The sequence below is a fragment of the Lutra lutra genome, chromosome 8, assembly GCF_902655055.1.
Source record: "Lutra lutra chromosome 8, mLutLut1.2, whole genome shotgun sequence".
In the NCBI taxonomy this organism is placed as follows: Eukaryota; Metazoa; Chordata; class Mammalia; order Carnivora; family Mustelidae; genus Lutra; species Lutra lutra.
In genome coordinates, this window is record NC_062285.1 from 37743939 (window position 1) to 37762718 (window position 18780).

Consider the following 18780-nt stretch of genomic DNA (forward strand, 5'->3'; position numbering starts at 1 on the left):
TCCATTCACAGCCAGTTGGGAATTCACTTAATTGTCTTATCATCCATTCATTCATCAAGTATTTAGCAAGTATCTACTATTTGCTCAGTAGAGAACATATGACAGTCCTTGTTCTCATAAAATAGCTCATATTTTCCACAAAGACAGCATGAAAAGATTGAGGTAAAGTCTAGATAAATTACAACTACTCCATTTCCTTATCAGCTTATGAACCATGTCAACTCTAGGAAATGGAAATTATTATCTGAAGTGACCTCATGAATCCATGCTATATTCCAGTGATCACTGTATCCTTTAACAAGCCTTCTAAAACTACCTTTTCTTTTTCTTTAAGATTCGTCTATTTGAGAGAGAACACAGAGGAGTGGAGGGATCTCAAGCAGACTCTGGGCTGAGTTCAGAGCCCAACATAGGGCTCCATCCCATGACTCCAAGATCATGACCTGAGCTGAAATCATGAGTCGATGCTTAACCAACTGAGCCCCTAGACACCCTCTGAAACTACTTTTTAAATAATGTATGCTAAAACACTGCCAGAGTTTAGTATCATAGTCATCAATCTATAAACATATTGCCATGCTGCCCAATACACTGATCACTAGTTACAGTGGCTATTTAAATTAACCTTAACAAAATTAACAATTTTAATTATTTCTCAACACTTATACTAGCCACATCTGGAAGTGTTCAGTAAGCACATGGGACCAGTAGCTTCTGTACTGAATGGGATATAAAACATTTCTATCACCACAGAAAGTTCTATTGGACAGTGCCAGCCTAAAGTTTTTAGTATTCATTTCATTCCTCTCAGAAAAAGTGTTAAAAAGACAGGTATCAGGGCACTTGGGTGGCTCAGTCATTACGCGTCTACCTTCGGCTCAGGTCATGATCCCGGGATCCTGGGATCGAGTCCCTCATCGGGCTCCCTGCTAGGCGGGGAGCCTGCTTCTCCCACTCCTACTCTCCCTGCTTGTGTTCCCTCTCTCTCTCTCTCTGTCAAATAAATAAATAAAATCTTTAAAAAAAAAAAAAAAAAGATAGGTATCGTTTTCCAGTCTCCTGAGAACTCCCTGGGGCTCCACAATATCCTAAAGGAATTCCACAAATCAGGCATCATTACCACCATCACCACACCCTATCATCACCATCAGGGTGTTGATTTTTACAGAGTACTTAGTATATTCCAAGCACTTTATTAAAAGCTTTATGAGTATTGGGGTGTCTGGGTGGCTCAGTGGGTGAGAGCCTCTGTCTTCAGCTCAGGTCATGATCCCAGGGTCCTGGGATCGAGCCCTGCATCGGACTCTCTGCTCAGTGGGGAGCCTGCTTCCCCCTTTCTCTCTGCCTGCCTCTCTGCCTACTTGTGATCTCTGTCAAATAAATAAAATCTTTTAAGGAAAAAAAAGCTTTATGAGTATTATTTCATTTATTCTGCACAACAATCACATGAAGTAGGACTATTTTTCCCATTTTATGGATGAGAAAATTAACTGAGTTTTAAACAGTAAAGTAATTCACCCAAAGTTATACAGCTACAAAGTGACAGCAATCCACAGAGTTTAAGCAAATTAACAATGTAATGATTTTGCCTTTTTCTTTATGATTTTACTTATTTATTTGACAGAGAGGCAGGGAGAGAGGGAACACCAGCAGGGGGAATAGGAGAGGGAGAAGCAGGCTGAGCAAGGAGGGGGACACCAGGCTTGATCCCAGGACTCTGGGATCATGACCTGACCCAAAGGCAGACGCTTAAGGTTTAAGGCACCCAGGTGCTCCATGATTTTGCCTTTTTAAGACAAAACGCTACTGGGGCGCCTGGGTGGCTCAGTCGTTGAGCATCTGCCTTCGGCTCAGGTCCTGATGCCAGCGTCCTGGGATCGAGCCCCGCATAACACTGGGCTTCCTGCCCAGCGGGAAGCCTGCTTCTCCGTCTCCCACTCTTCCTGTTTGTATTCCCTCTCTTGCTGTCTCTGTCAAATAAATAAATAAAATCTTTAAAAAAAATAAAAAGACAATACACTATTTAACATAAGGAAGGGAGGATACCAACACCTCACACTAGCACTCAACACTCCAGCAGACCAAACTATTTTCAAATCACTCAATTCGCCCCATAGCTTTCTGGTCTTCGGTCTTTACAAACCCTGTTCCCTCTACTTGCACCCTGTTCATTTAGCCTAATCCTACTTATCCTTAAGATCTCATCTCAGATTTTCCAACAATGCTGTTTAGGAATTCATCCTATGAGCTGATGTAGAACCCTACTGAAGCACAGGAGCCCACAAACCCCTATTAATTACTCCTCTTCTCTCACCAGAATAAAACGCCTTAAGAATAAGGGACACTGTGCATTATTCATCATGGATTCCATCTTGCCTAGCCCAGCACTTAGAACACAAAAGGTACTCAATAAATATGTGATAAATGAAGGAATAATGAAAAGAAAACACGTAATCAAGTCATTTCACAAGCATGTATTCAACCAAATAAAATGCTATCTAAGTTGACTTTTAAACAAACCTATGATCCAATTCAGTCAGAGAATATTAAAAGTACACACTAAATGGCTTAACTGCCATTTAGTTGGTAAGCAAGTATTTCACAAACATTTTTTCCCACATAATATACAAAAGAATATTTAAACTAAAGGTCAGAAAAATAACAGCTTCTCTTGAGGGTGAAGAAAATGTTCTAAAATTGATTATGGTGATAGTTACACCAAAAAAAAATGAATTATACACTTTAAATGAGTGAATTGTCTGGTGTATGAATTATCTCTCAATAAAGCTGTTATAAAATAAAAACAAAAGGCCTTCAGGAGCTAGACTTAAATTATGAAAACAAATACTAAGCCTGCCAAACAAAAAACAAAACAAAACAAAAAAAATGAAAGATAAAATACGTTATATTTATGCAATTTTAAAATAGCTAAACCATATTATTGCACAAAATTTCACTGGTTAGGAAAAACAAGAACTTGGAAACAGTGACTGCACTGCCTTCAGGAACAATGTGATGGGGCAGGAAACTTACTTTTCCCAAAGAACTCTTGTATAGTTTCTGATTTGGTATGTGCATACCTATTTTTTAAATGAGTGTAATAGTTATTAGTATATTAAAAAAACAAAATTAATAACAAAAATGTCATATCTGTCTTTAATATAAGTATACTTATATAAGTATACTTATACTGCCTATTTTATTCTGAAAAGAATAAAAACTTTAATGTATGTCTTTAAAAAATCAACCCAGGGAAGTAAAAAGCTGACAAAGTCTTACATCTATTTCATCTCACACTAAAAAGCATTTACTCATACTTCTGTTATTAGACATTATAACCATGAAAAATTCTTCCTTACCCAACACTCTGACACATCTTCAAACAATGACACACTTGATCATTGCCTTCTCCTTAAAAACTTCCTCTCCATCACTACTAGTACCTCACATTCTCCTGCTTTTCCTAACTCAATGACCTTTTATTAATTTCCTTTGCCAGTTTTCTCCTCATCTCCCCAAAGGTATCTGGAAGGTAGTTCCATGAAGGCAGGGATTTTTGTCAATTCTGTTCACTACTGTATCCCCAATGGCTAAAAAAGTACCCAGAACAATACTCAATAAATAACCATTGAATGAATCAGTGCCCCCAAGGCTCAGATACTGAAGAGCTATAGAAATAAATTATATTCTATATAACCTGTATGCTGTTTACTTCATTACATTTGTCTGAAAATTGATAAAGAATGTACTTATTATTTTACTATATATATAAATATACTATTTATATATATATACTACATATATATATATATATACATATATATATACTATTATATATAAATACTTAATTCCCTGGTCTTCCATTGAAGTTTTGATATGTGTAAACGCACATTTAACAATCTGCTACTACTTCTAAAAGCATAAACCTAGAACAGAAGAGCAGTTGTTGCTGTAAGAACCTTCACTTTTATCTTGCTTCCAGTACTAATGTTGAATTAACAAACTGACATACTTACCTGACTTTAGTAATGGCGAGGAGGGGAGAGCTCAGTAAATTCAACAAGAACATCACAATAAAGACTAGCAAGCGACCTTTCTTGAAAAATAAAATGTAGTATTTTTTTTTTTTTAGGCACAAGAAATTCTAAAGAGAAACAGGCCACTTCTACCTGATACTTTCCCCCAAATCCCATGACTTCATTCTCACAAAGAAGCACATCCCACTGTCAGCCATACAAACGTAATTTTAGCAATATATACACAGTTTCACCCAGTAGCTTAGTTCACATTTGTCCTCATTCACACCCAGTTAAAGTATAATTTAAAAGCCAAAACTAGATATGTGAATTTTCATTTTTCCTTCTAAGTAACTAATCCAAATCAAAAGTATTCATTTACCAACTTCTAATTTGACTTGTTTGAATACATTTAACTGAATCTTTTAGAATTACATATTGGACACTCTCACTTTATAGCTATTGTATCATCTGTTGCCTATAAGTCTGAAGCCGAAGTATTTCTAGAAGATCATAGTTTGCTCATTAATTAAGCATGTTAAAAAAGGCAATGATCCGCAACTACTGACACTCACATCTGTATATTTCTCTCTTGGGTTACAGGAAAGCACTTCTCTGGCTCTGTTCCCAAATAAATTGAGTAAGCCTTGGGAAAGTCACTGCTTAAATTCCACTTCATGACGGTTTCTCTTCCTCCACAAATAAATTATTGAGAGTCATGCCTACTTCCATCCATTACATAATACATGTCCATCACAGGACCTGTTTTCTGAGCAAGAAACAGCTTAAATGACACTAATTGATAGGTAAGGTCAGTGAATACTGTAATCTAATAGGGAGCAGGAATCGAGAAAAGATTCTGATTTAATGAATAAAGTTGTGAAACATTGATGTGAAGAACACTGAACACTGTTTACTGTTAGTAACATGTATCTACCTATCAACTGAGATACATGTCCCCAAAATGTTATTAAAGAGCATTTTAAAAGCACTAGACTCCAAGAACATTTCTCAGAAATTGAGGGACCTCCCGAAAAAAAAAAAAAAAAAGATTATTACACTTCATTTTTAAACTGTCTAATAACAACATCTGCAACTGAGAAATAAAAATAATCCCCAATAATTGTGTTGAACACAAAATGTTTAAATGTCAAGGTCTGTTGAAAAACGACTGTAAAAGACAGCTGTGCTTTAAAACATTTAAGTATTTTTCATATAATTAGCTCCAACAGAACTGTTCAAATCATCCATCCAAAGCAGTCAACCACAACCACCTGCAACTATTACTCAGAAATGTATCTTCCAAAGCAACCACCTGATTTTCAGGCCTTCTCTTAAGGGGACAGGATAAAGCTTGTAAGTGAGGTGACATAAAGAGATCTTTCAGGCACAGAAAAAAGACTGGACGGTAACACCTTTAAAGAACTAGGTGTAATGGGACCTATTCCCTTTTGCTGCTGCCAGAATGAAGTTGTCTTAATCCAAGATCTCACTCTTCTTGAACGGTGTAAAACTTTAAACCCAGCCACCCTCACAATGTACCCACCTGCGCCAAAAGCAGAGGGATTCTCTTCCCTCCTGACTCATCTCGCCAGGAGGGAAAATAATAATAACCAAACCCTAAAGTAGAAATGTGAGACCTAGTGCCATAGCTTCTCCAACTGTCTCAAAGGCAACATCCACAGCTCATCTTCCTTTTGAAATACAACCCTTCACCTCCTAGCTTACCATTTCACAAAAGGAAAAAAATCCTCACCTCTTTCCACATTTTACATCAGTCGCCTAAACACACAGGTCTACCCTGACCGCACCCCAACCTCCTCATGGCTCCCCAATTTCTCCATCTCGCCACTACCTCGCCCGCAACATCACGCTTCAAACCCTCCGCAGCTCTCCAAACGCCCAGAACCCCTACCTCCCATCTCCCACCTCGGGCTCCCCACATCTATCGCCTCAGCTCCCGCCCAATCCTGGAGCTCGGTGGGGTGGAGCCCGCGGGGGGCTGGGGTGGGGTGGAGTGGGGTGGGGTGGGGTGGGGTCCGCCCCTCCCCGGACTTTCCCATCCCCCCCCCCCGTAGGGAGAAGAGGGGGAGGGGGTTCTGAAGCCTCACCTACAGCTCCGCCCCTCCCCGGGGGCGCGCTGCCCAGCCCTAGCCAGGGCCGTGAGGAAGAAGCTAGCTAAGAAAAGGCAAAAAAAAAAAAAAAAAAAAAAAAAAGCCTCAGCGCCAGCGGCAGGCGGCAAGCTCTCCGTCCCGCCCGACTTCCGAGCTGCCGCCACGGCGGCCGTCTCACCCTCCTCAGGGCTGCCGCTGTTGCTGCTGCTGCCGCCCAGACGCCGCCACCGCCGCCGCCACTACCGCCGCTGCCGCCGCCGCCGCCGCCACCACAGCCACAGTACGGCCCCAGCGCCCGCCGACGTCACTGCGCCCCGCCCCCTGCGCGAGACACCTAGCCCCGCCCCGGGCCGCGAAACACCGCGAGCTCCGCCTCCTCCCGACCCTGCCACCTATCCTTCCCGCACCCTCCAGGGAGTGCGACTTGGCAGCCCACAGTCCTCCCGGCGCTTTCCAGAGGAAGGCGGGTCAGAGGCTGGGAGTGGGGTGACTCAAGGTTCCGGCGGGGATTGCGCGCCCAAGCAGAGCAACGGGCGCGGGGCGTCCACACCCCCCACGCGCGGCCCCTGCGGCCACGGGAAGGGAGAGCCGGAGCCGGCTCCGGGAAGAAGCGGTAGGTGGGAGCGAGGCAAGTCGGCGTTTGTCTCCTTCTGCTTGCCGTAGGAAGTGGACCGGCCAGGCCCGAAGAGCGGAATCGTCGCTTTCCCAAACCTTAGAGTCGCCCCACCCCCTCCTTGGCGGGGCCCGTTACACAGGCCCCAGGATCGCCACTGCTGTAGGGGAGTAGGTCTAGCAGTGTACACTCCGGGCTGCGCTCCCGAGGCCGCGGTGGAAACCCTTTGTCCGAGGGAAATTGGATTTTTTCCCCCCACCCTTAGTTTTTGCGAATGTGGCCGCGGGGCTGTGCACTCGACCTTAGGGAAAGAACTTGGGCGTCGCAGAAGACCCACGCCAGTGTACGTGGTTTTTGTGTGGGAGCCTCGCGGGAGAGCAGAGCGTGGGCGGAATTTAAGATGCACATTCAGCTCTTGCGATGTGCCAAATGAGGAGCTACGTTGTCTTAGTTGGTCTTCACAGCAGCTAGGCGAGTCTACTAAGCAAATGGTACCTTATTTCAGGAAACCCAATTTTCTTGTACTGAATTGCACTCAGCTTTTCTTTTGTTGGAGTCATGCAAAGAGGGCAGCTACATCCATTAATTTACGAATGTAGGTAAACTATCCTAATCAAGAAATTAGGAGTGATGTGATATATATTCGCCCCAGTCTTTTAGGTTGGATCAGATAATTTAAAATGCCCTTAAAAGGGGTTGACTCATATTTTACCCCTCCTTATTCTCCACCACAATTAACCAATTTACACTCCTTCATAATCCCACTAACATTTTCCCGTCTGTCCTCAGTAGTCACATTCATTCATTCACCAAATTCTACAGTGACATCCTGCCCAGACTCTGCTCCCTTCTAGATCACCACGCACTTGGATTATTGCAGTTTCCCGTCCTGCTGTACCGTCGCCCCCTTCAGTACATTCAACATATGCCTACCAATTGTTGGACTGTGCTGCCAAAGAAGATTGTAGAGCTGCCAAAGAAGCATCCTAAAATACTTCATTTTTTTAGACATCTGGCTTTTTACCCCCCCCAAAAAAGCCATCCTTCTTCGACTGTTTTTCAAGATCTTTCTCTTCTAATTGCTGATCTGCTCATCCTGTTACTCCCCAGCAGTGTGGGAGGTTTAAAAAAAAAGTGGGAGTCCTATCCTAGTTTCCATTCTGCCACGCTCTACTTGAATGACCTTGGGAAAATCACTTTATTTCTGGGTTCTACTTTTCTTAACTGTAAAATGGAGTGTGAACTCGATGTCTGAGATCCGCTATGTCGCGAAAATATGTGGATCTGGAGAGTTACTATGTTAAGCACTAGATTATACATACACAGGGTACTATCAATATCACAGACTGAGAATTGTGGTGGTTTGTTTTTTTGTGTTTGGGGGGGTTATTTTTTGGTTTTCTGCCCTTCCACTGGTCATTTTTTCTTATTTCCTACTCTGCCCCAGACGTTTTGTTTTGTTTTGTTTTGTTTTGTTTTAACTTACGCTTTATATTTTTTCGTTAAGGCAGCTGAGTGCACCCTTGGGTAGCACATATATTAAAATTGGAATGATAGAAGATCAGTGTAGATCCTGTGCAAAGATGACACACAAACTAATGAAGCATTCCATAATTTTCAAACTAATGTAACATTGGTTGTCAACTATACTTCAATTACAAAAAAAAAAAAAAAGAAAACTAGGGGTTACCTGGGTGGCTCAGTCAGTTAAGCATCTGCCTTCAGCTCAGGTCATGATCCCAGGGTCCTAGGATCAAGCCCCATATTGGGGTCTCTGCTCAGAAGGGACTCTGCTTCTCCTTCCCCCTGCTCTTGCGTGCTCACGCTCTCTCTCTCTCTCTCTCTCATTCCCTCTCAAAATCTTTTAAAATAATAGTAATAAAAATAAATTAAAAATAAATTTTAAAAAAGCTAGCTAACTAAGCACAGGCATGCATTACCTCTTTTTCCTGAGACCCATTAAAATGCTAATAAAGGAATTTTTAAAATGATACAAAACCCATTCATAATAGAAAATGGGAAGACCACCAAAACACATATATATATTTTTAAATTTACACCCCAAGTGAGTGCAGTCTGACTAAACAAAATGAAAGAAACCATAATGTGGAGTAGGTGCAGGGGGTTCTGAGGCCAACAGGGAGATGAAATAAAGACCTTGATACAGAACAGAAGAACCCTTCCTTATGCCTACAGTATGTAAGCATTTATCCCAGGCTAAAAATCAAGCGTTCTCATAATCTCTGGGGAGGAGTTGGGCTGCTGGTTGAGTATATAATGACTAAGAATGAAACAGTCTTCATTCTGGCACAATAGCTGGTTTTCTACCCACTCACCCTTGAGTGAAGTTGTGCAAGTTGGCAAGACCCTCCCAAATTCACAAGATTCCTAATCAGCATTCCAATTACTTCATCTTAAACATGAACAGACAACCAAGGATTAGATTAATAGCTACTTAAAAGAAGTCTCCAATTTAGGGGGAGGGGATAAAGATAAACAGAAAATGTGGCCATACAGGAAATAGAGAAACTTCAGAGAACTTCAAAAATAATAATTAGTATGCTCATGGACTTTTTATTACACTTATGAAACAAGAATAACATACATAGTATACTTAGGTGAAATAACAATCCAAGAATAAAAAGTAAGTCTTGAAACCATAAATAAGAAATTGCCAAAATTAGGTGTGCCTGGCTGGCTTAGTTGGTTAAGCACCTGCCTTTGGCTCAGGTCAAGATCCCAGAATCCTGGAATAAAGGCTCCCTGCTCAGCAGGGAGTCTGCTTCTCCCTCTGTCTCTCCCCCTCCCCAGCTTGTGAGCGCACTCTCTCTCTCAAACAAATAAATAAACTCTTTTTAAAAAAAGAAAAAAGAAATTGCCAAAATTATAAATTCATTTGATGTGTTAAGAGAGAAAGTGAATGAATTTTTTACAAATAGAAGAAATAGAGGGCACCTAGCTACCTCAGGAGAGTACATGACTCTTGATCTAATAAATAAATAAACTTAAAAAAAAAGAACACAAAGAAATGGAAATTGCAAGAGAAAATATATGAGAAAGAATCAATCCAATAGGACTAATATTACAAGAGAAAGAAAAAAAGTAAATAAAGAATGGAAAATTACTCAAAAATAATGGAAGAAAATTTCACAGAGCTTAAAGTGTCTACTCACGCAGAGCAAAAACAACCTTGTAAAAATGTTAGAACTGCAAAAACAAGAGATCTTTAATTTCCAAAGGGGGAAAAAAACATAAGTGACCCCAAAACAAGCTGACATTAGAACTCTTACCAGCAACTCTAAATATAAGAAGATAACAAAGAGTTTCAAGTTTCTTAGGGAAATACTTCTTGAACCTCACAACCTAAGGGGGAAAAAATCAATTTTTAAAAAATTCCACTCCTAGCTAAATTATCATCAAGTAAAGAGCAGGATGAAGACATTTTCGGGTCTGCAGAGATTCATAAAGGTAAACTCCCACATACTCTTTTTTTTTTATGATTTTATTTATTTATTTCACAAAGAGAGGAACAGAGAGAGGGAGCACAAACAGGGGGAGCAGCAGAGGGAGAGGGAAAAGCAGACTCCCGGCTAAGTGGGAGTCTTTGGGGGGGTTTAATGGGATTAAAATTAATCCTGGGGTCCTCCTCTCTCTCTGCCTGCCTCTCTGCCTGCTTGTGATCTCTCTGTCAAATAAATAAATAATATCTTTTAAAAAAAATTAAAAAAAAAAGAGGGGCGCCTGGGTGGCTCAGTGGGTTAAGCCGCTGCCTTCGGCTCAGGTCATGGTCTCGGAGTCCTGGGATCAAGCCCCGCATCGGGCTCTCTGCTCAGCAGGGAGCCTGCTTCCTCCTCTCTCTCTGCCTGCCTCTCTGCCTGCTTGTGATCTCTCTGTCAAATAAATAAATAATATCTTTTAAAAAAAAAATTTTTTTTAAATTAAAAAAAAAAATTAATCCTGGGGGACCCTGAGATCATGATCTGAACCAAAGGAAGAAACTTAACAGACTGAGCCACACAGGCGTCCCTCAAAAACCCTTTTTATTTTATTTTTTTTTAAAGATTTTATTTATTTATTTGACAGAGAGAAATCACAAGTAGGCAGAGAGGCAGGCAGAGAGAGAGGAGGAAGCAGGCTCCCTGCTGAGCAGAAAGCCCGATATGGGGCTTGAACCCAGGACCTGGGATCATGACCTGAGCCGAAGGCAGCGGCTTAACCCACTGAGCCACCGGGCGCCCCTCAAAAACCCTTTTTAAATAGAGTTCCTTGAAGACGTCATTAAGCAAAATGAGATAGAAAATAGGTCATTTGACAATATCATATTCAAGGATTACTGGATCTAATTCAGGGAGGTCCCAAGAACTCCAGACTAGACTGGAATGGAAAGAGAGGAGCTCTCAAAGAGAAATCCAAAAAACAAAGAATTCAACTGAATAATTACTGTGATAGAAAGCTTAGAATATGCTGTTTTCTGGTGTTCAACTTTTAGACCCAACATATTAATAAATTATAAATAATCTTGCTATCATTAAAGCATAGTTTGTAAATTTATACCATTGGCAATATAAAGGAAAAAATACAGTAGATAGTTTAAGACATGGAACATACGGAGGCAAAAAGGTAGGAATAAAGCTAAAAGCATTGAAGAGATTATGTTTATTATTGGCAGAACTTTTCTGGTTATTAAAATGTATTGTTCGAAGTAGGAAGAGTAACTAATGGAGGAGCGAGTAATTGTTAGTCTAAACTGAGAGGGTAGGAAGACACAACATACAAGGTTTATAAGTAAGCTAAGTCATCATCGATCTAGGTAGTTCGTCAAGAAATGGTAGCAGAAGACTTAATAGTGTTATAATGGCAATATTTTGCCCCTGTTTTTTCTGCAGATTCTATGCAATCCTATTAAAATCTCAGCTACCTTTTTTTTTTTTTTTCAAAAATTGACAAGTCGTGTCCCTCAAATGGAAGTGTAAGGGACACGGGATAGCCAAAATAATCCTTAAAAAGAATAAAAGGAAAACCCATTCTTCTTGATTTCAGAACTGACTACAAAGCTACAGTGATCTAGATAGTGTAGTACTGGAAAGGTAATAAACATATCTATCACTGAAAAGGACTTAAGTGTTCAGAAATAACCCATACATTTATGGACAATTAATTTTCAACAAGAATGTCAAGGTAATTCAATACAAAAAGAACAGTCTTTTTTTTAAGATTTTATTTATTCATTTGAGAGAGAAAGCATAAGCAGGGAGAGGGGCAGAGACAGAGAGAGAAGCAGACTCCCCACTGAGCTGGGAGCCCGCCGTGGGGCTCGATCCCAAGACCTGGAGATCATGACCCGAGCTGAAGGCAGCCACTTAACTGACTGAGCCACCCAGACCCCCCAAGAATAATCTTTTTAACAAAGGATGCTGTAACAATTGTATATCCAAATGCAAAAGAATGAAACTGGACCCCTACTCACATTTACAAAAATTAATTCAAAATGAACCATAGACCTAAATATAATTAGTTAAAATTATAATACTCTTAGAGAAAAAACATAGGTATAAATCTGTGTGACCTTCGGTTATAGCTTTTTAGCTATGAAACCAAACATACAAGTGACAAAAGAAAAAAAAGTAGGGAAACGGGACTTCACCAAAATGGAAAACTTTTGTATTATTTAGCCTTAAAAAGGAAGGAAATCCTGACAAATGTTACAACATGAATGAATCTTGGAGACATGAAGCCAAGTGAAATAACCCAGTCACAGAAGGACTGTATATTGTACGATTCCATCTATATGAGATAACTAGAGTAGTCAAATTCATAGAGTCAGAAAGTAAAAGGGGGTTGAGGGAGGGAGAATACAGAGTTAGTGTTTAGTACTTCCCAAACTTCAGTTTGGGAAGCTGAAGTTCTGGAGATGATCGTGGTCATGATTGTATATCAGTGTGCATGCCCTTAATGCCATACAACTGTACATTTAAAAATGGTAACTTTTAGGGGCACCTGGGTGGCTCAGTGGGTTAAAGCCTCTGCCTTCGGCTCAGGTCATGGTCCCAGTGTCCTGGGATCGAGCCCCACATCAGGCTCTGTGCTCTGCAGGGAGCCTGCTTCCCCCTCTCTCTCTATCTGTCTGCCTCTCTGCCTACTTGTGATCTCTGTCTGTCAAATAAATAAATAAAGTCTTTAAAAAAAAAAAAAGGTAACTTTTATGTTGTATATATTTTACCACAATAAAAAAAAATTATCTCTTATACTTCAAGTACACTAGTTGGGACTGAATTGTGTCTCTTCAAAGTTCCTCACCCTTTCCCAAACCTTCAACATACTTGGAGAGAGGCCTTCAAAAAGGTAATTAAGTGTAAATGAGGTTGTAAGAGTGGAACCCTAACCCAATGGGACTGGTGTCCGTGTAGGAAAAGGAAGAGACACTTGGGGAATATGCACAGAGAAAAGGTCACATGAAGACACAACCTGAAGATGGCCATTTGCAAACTGGCCAAACCTGCAGACACCTTGATCTTGGATACCCAGCCTCCAGAACTGTGAGAAATAAATTTTTGTTGTTTAACCCATGATATTTTGTTAATGTATCCCTCCCAAACTAATACAGATTTTGATACTGAGAAGTGAGATGTTACCTGCAACAAATACCTAAAAAGATGTAGAAGTAGCTTTGGAATTGGATTATGATTAAAGGCTGCAAGAGCCTAGAGGTGCATGTTAGAAAAAGCCTAGCATGCCTTGAAGAGAGACTGTTGGTACAAAAATGGGTATCAAAGGTGATTCTGGTGAGCTCTCAAACAGAAATGAGCATGTTGCTGAAAACTGGTGAAAAGGTGACCCTTATCAAATGGCAAAGAAATTGGCCAAATTAAGTTCTCATATTTTGTGGAAAGTGGAATTTTTTTTAAGATTTTATTTATTTGAGAGAGAGAGAGAGCACAACCGGGGTGCAGAGGGAAAGGGAGACACAGGCTCCCCTCTGAGCAAGAAGCCTGATGGGGACTCGATCCCAGGACCCTGGGATCATGTCCTGAGCCAAAGGCAGATGCTTAGCTGATTGAGCCACCCAGGCACCCCTGGAAAGTAGAATTTAAAAGTAATAACGTTGAATATTTATAAGCAAAGTGCTGAAGTACAGCCTGATTTCTTCTTACTGCTTATAGTAAAATGCAGGAGAAGAGAGATAAATTGAAGGAATTAAGCAAAAAGGAACCAGACTTAAAGATTTGGAAAATTCTTAGCCTATCTGTGATATTATGATTTATATTTGGTCACTCAGATAATCAAATATATTTCTCAAATATATCTACTATTCCTGGCTCACAGCTCCCAAAACCCTTAGAATTTCCTGAGCAATAAAAGCAATGGGAACATCTTTTGTCATGATATTTGGTGACATAAGTGAAACAGATGTCTTATAACAAGCCCCTTTCCACAACTGGGCTTATGTTAGTAAAGTGACTTTTGGAAAGCACCTAAGGATGGGGACTGGTTGCCGGGGGAACCAAACAGGAATAGAGGTTTGGAACTTTCACCCCCAACTCTTGGAAAGGGAGAGGGGCTGGAGTTTGAATCAATTACCAATGGCCAGTGATTTAATCAATCTTGCCTATGTAATCAAGCCTCCATCAAAAATCCAAAAGGATGGGATTTGGAGAGCTTCTGGGGTAGTGAACACACAGAGGTGTGGGTTAAGTGATGCAAGGGCATGGTGGGAGCTCTGCATCCTTTTACCATACCTTGCCCAATGCCTCACTCCCATCTGGCTCTTCCTGAGTTCTATCCTTTTATAATAAAACAGTAAGAAAGAAAGAACCACCGAGAAGGATGTGTCTTTGAGTTCTGTGAGCCACTCTAGGAAGTTCAACAATCCTAAGGAGGGGGTCATGGGAAACTCTGATTTATCGCCAACCGGTCAGAAGTACAGGTAATAATCTGAACTTGTATATGGCATCCTGAGTTGGAGGGGAACATTGGAACTTCCGATTTGTAGCCAGTTGGCCAGAGATACAGGTAATAACACAGACTTGCTTCTGGCATATGAAGGAGCAGGAAAGAGTGTGGGGTGACAGTACTCCTATGGGGCTGACCCCTTAACCTGTGGGATCTGATACCATCTCTGCATAGATACTGTCAGAATTGAGTTGGATTATAAGATACGCAGCTGGTGTCTAGAGAACTCCTTGGTAATGTGGGGAAACCCACCCCCCTTCCACATGTTGGGATTGAGGGCAGTACTCAATGAATAGCCATATTACAAAAGAAGAAAAGGTATATTCTACAAAGCACATCAAAGGTGTGGCTGGGAGATCATTTGATAAAGAGATCGGGGATGCTATAGGGTCCAAGGGCAGGCTGCCCCAAGATGGGTCACTTTCATATGAACGTTATTTTGAACTAAAAACAGTTAAAACCCAGCAGATTCAGAAAAAGCTTTTTACTTCCCCCTCAACTCTCTCTTTGTATCAGGAAGAGAGCTATTAATAGAGATTCCTCTTTACCTAAGAAACTTGTCTACATAATAAGGCAACCTTGGTTTTCTAAACATCTTTCACCTTCCTGCTAATGGTCTTTCTCCCTTTTGTATCCTCTTTAACTCATGTAAGCATCGTGTTGCCTGACTGTCTTTGGAATTTCCATGTCTGTGTGGATTCCCTGTATATATGCTATTAAATTTGATTTTCTGTTAATCTGTCTCATATCAATTTGATTCTTAGTCCAGCAAGAAGGACCTTGAAGGTAGAGAAAATTCTTCCTCCCAACAGTGTGAGCTCTCTGGCTGCCAGTCCCCATTATCCTTCAAGAAAAGGGAGAAATAGCACCAAAAGCTTTTCAGAGATCAGCAGAGCTGTCACACCTACCATGAGCCCAGAGGATATAGCTATGTCTGGGGGTGGGGGACAAAGCTGTATCCTCAGTTTAAGTCGGTCAGGCTGCTACCAAACAGTCCTTCAGGAACAAAGCTATTGCCCAGGACCAAGAAGATGATGCTGCCACCTCCATAGCCCCAGAGGACAAAGTATTGAGCCAGAAAAGATTATACTAGAGCCTTCAAATCTAATGGAATTTGCTTTGCTAAGTTTTGGACTTCCTTTGGATCCACACCCTCTTTTTTCTTTCTCCCTTTTAAAATGAGAATGTTGGGGGGCGCCTGGGTGGCTCAGTGGGTTAAGCCGCTGCCTTCGGCTCAGGTCATGATCTCAGGGTCCTGGGATCGAGTCCCGCATCGGGCTCTCTGCTCAGCAGGGAGCCTGCTTCCCTTCCTCTCTCTCTGCCTGCCTCTCTGCCTACTTGTGATCTCTGTCTGTCAAATAAATAAATAAAATCTTAAAAAAATAAAATAAAATAAAATGAGAATGTTGGGGTCCTGGGTGGCTCAGTCACTAGGCGTCTGCCTTCAACTCAGGTCATGATTCCAGGGTCCTGGGATCAAGCCCCACCTTAGGCTCCCTGCTCAGCAGGAAGCCTGCTTCCTCCTCTCTCTCTGCCTGCTGCTCTGCCTACTTGTGATCTCTCTCTCTCTGTCAAATGAATAAATAAAATCTTTAAAATAAAATAAAAGGCAATAAAGGTTAAATGAGGTCATATCCAGTCTGTGGTATTTTGTTATGGCAGCCCTAGGAGACTAACTCAGACACTGTCAGGAAAGTGAAAAGACAGTGTATAGAATACGGAAAAATTTTGCAAACCATATATCTAGTATTGTATCTAGAATATATAAATAACTCTTAAAATTCAACAATAAAAAGATAACCCCATTAAAGAAATGGGTACAAAATGTGAATAGATATTTCTCCAAAGATGTACAAGTAGCCAAAAAGAAAATCTCCTAAAAATTGTGCACACCACCTCTGCCTATATCCCATGGCAAAATCTCACTACATGGACATTCTTTGCTCAAGGGCAAACTGGAAATACAGCTTTTATTGTGCATGGTCATGGACCCATTGAAATTAAGTTCTATTACTAAAACAAAGAGAAAATGGCTAGCAGTGGACAATGAGATGCCTCACATCTCTACCTAGAAAGCAGCACAGAGGCACAAGGAGATGAAAATATGACAGGTTAGGGACATGAGGATAGAAAAGGCAGTTTCTTGATTTAAATCTACTTAAGAGTCCCAGAAGGAGAATAGAGAGAATGGAGATGAGCTTATATCCATATAATGAGTGATATTTTTTTCATGTTTATAAAAAACATAAATCTACACATCAGAAGTCACTCAGAAGACTAAGTAAAAAGAAATCCAACCTAGAAAATTCCAGTGAAACCGACAATATGAAAGATAATACCTTTCTTTCTTTCTTTTTTTTTTTTAACAACATATCTTAAAATCAGTTGCATTATTTTTCTAAGGGCTGCTATAATGGTGCCACAAACTGGGTGGCTTAATATAACAGAAATTTATTGTCTCACAGTTCTGGAGTCTAGAAGTCCAAAAGCCAGGTGTCATCAAGGTCATGCTTCCCCTGAACTGGTAGGGGGAAATCCTTCCTTGTCTCTTCCTTGTTTCTGATGATTCGCTAGCAATCCTTGTCATTCCTTGGCCCACAACTGCAAAACTTCAATCTCTGACTCCATTATCATCTGTTATATCTTCATATAACTGTGTCTCTGTGTCTCTTTTCCTCTCCTAAAAGGACACCAGTCATATTGGATTAATGGGCCACCCTTCTCCAAAATGACCTTCTCTTAACTAATTGTATCTGCAGTTGCCCTGTTTCAAACTAAGGTCACATTCTTAGGTACTGGGGCTTAGGGCTTTAACATATCTTTTTGAGTGACACAATTCAACCCTTAACATCAGGTAAAAAAAAACAAAAACAAAAAACACCTCAGCTTATTTACAAAGGCACCGTAATTAGATTGACAGCAGACTTGTTAACACAAAAGGGAAGGCAGAAGACAGAATAATATCCTCAAGTACTCAGAGAAAATAACAGTCATCTTGAAATTATGTACACAGTAACGCTATTTTATAAGACCAAGGACAAAATGAAGACATTTCACAAGCACAAGGCTTATTACCAATTGATCTTCACCAAAGGAAAATATAAGTGACACTTCAGAAAAAAAAAAATCCTAGAAAAAGTTCTGAAAGACAGGAATATGGTGATCAAAGAAATTAATGAACAAGGGGAGATATCTAAATACACATAGCTGGGGGCACCTGGGTGGCTCAAAGGGCTAAGCGTCTGCCTTCAGCTCAGGTCATGATCCCAGGGTCCTGGGATTAAGCCCCACATCAGGCTCCCTGCTCAGTGGGAAGCGTGTTTCTCCCTCTCCCACTCCCCCTGCTTGTGTTCCCTCTCTCACTGTGTCTCTCTCTGTCAAATAAATGACTAAAATCTTTCTTTTTATTTATTTTTTTTAAAGATTTTATTTATTTATTCAACAGAAAGAGATCACAAGTAGACGGAGAGGCAGGCAGAGAGAGAGAGAGAGAGAGAGAAGCAGGCTCCCAGCTGAGCAGAGAGCCCGATGTGGGCCTCGATCCCAGGACCCTGAGATCATGACCTGAGCCGAAGGCAGCGGCTTAACCCACTGAGCCACCCAGGCGCCCACCAAAGGATAAACAGTACAAGTCATTGAATACAGCAGCTCACCAAGAAAATCCCATTTAAAAAAAAAAAAAAAAAAGATTTTGTTATTTTGGGGCACCTGAGTGGCTCAGTTGTTGGGTGCCTGCCTTCAGCTCAGGTCACGATCCCAGGGTCCTGGGATTGAGCCCCACATCAGGCTCTCTGCTCAGCTTCACTTCCCCTGCTTGTGTTCCTTCTCTCGCTATTTCTGTCAAGTAAACAGGTAAAATCTTTTTAAAAAAATTTTTTTTGTTATTTTTAAGTAATATCTACACCCAAACTCAGAATCCTGAGATCAAAAGTCACCTGCTCTACCAAATAAGCCAGGCAGACACCACAAGAAAATCCTATTGGTCTTGGGGGGGACACAACTTCCAGCAACCACAAGGGTGCTGCTGTTCAGGTGCCCTCTGAAATGAGCTCTTTCTCAGAAGGTTTTATGTAGATTCTGTGCACTG

General features: G+C 40.9%; 1 protein-coding gene and 1 non-coding gene across 9 annotated transcripts in view; one reads left to right on the forward strand and one right to left on the reverse strand.

The window, feature by feature from the left end:
• Positions 1–6386, reverse strand: part of ERC1 (ELKS/RAB6-interacting/CAST family member 1) — a 559355-nt gene extending 552969 nt beyond the window's left edge. For 4 of the 8 annotated variants that reach the window (XM_047740148.1, XM_047740154.1, XM_047740153.1 and 1 more), the window contains exon 1: positions 6128–6385. The gene's annotated coding sequence lies outside the window, so the exon portion shown is untranslated. Of the gene's footprint in view, positions 1–6127 lie in introns of all 8 variants that reach the window. The other 4 variants (XM_047740147.1, XM_047740146.1, XM_047740145.1 and 1 more) reach the window with 2 other exon arrangements.
• Positions 6387–8258: 1872 nt separating this feature from the next.
• Positions 8259–8361, forward strand: LOC125108100 (U6 spliceosomal RNA). Its single transcript, XR_007129787.1, has one exon. It is a non-coding gene; the product is annotated as a U6 spliceosomal RNA (small nuclear RNA).
• Positions 8362–18780: the final 10419 nt, after the last annotated feature.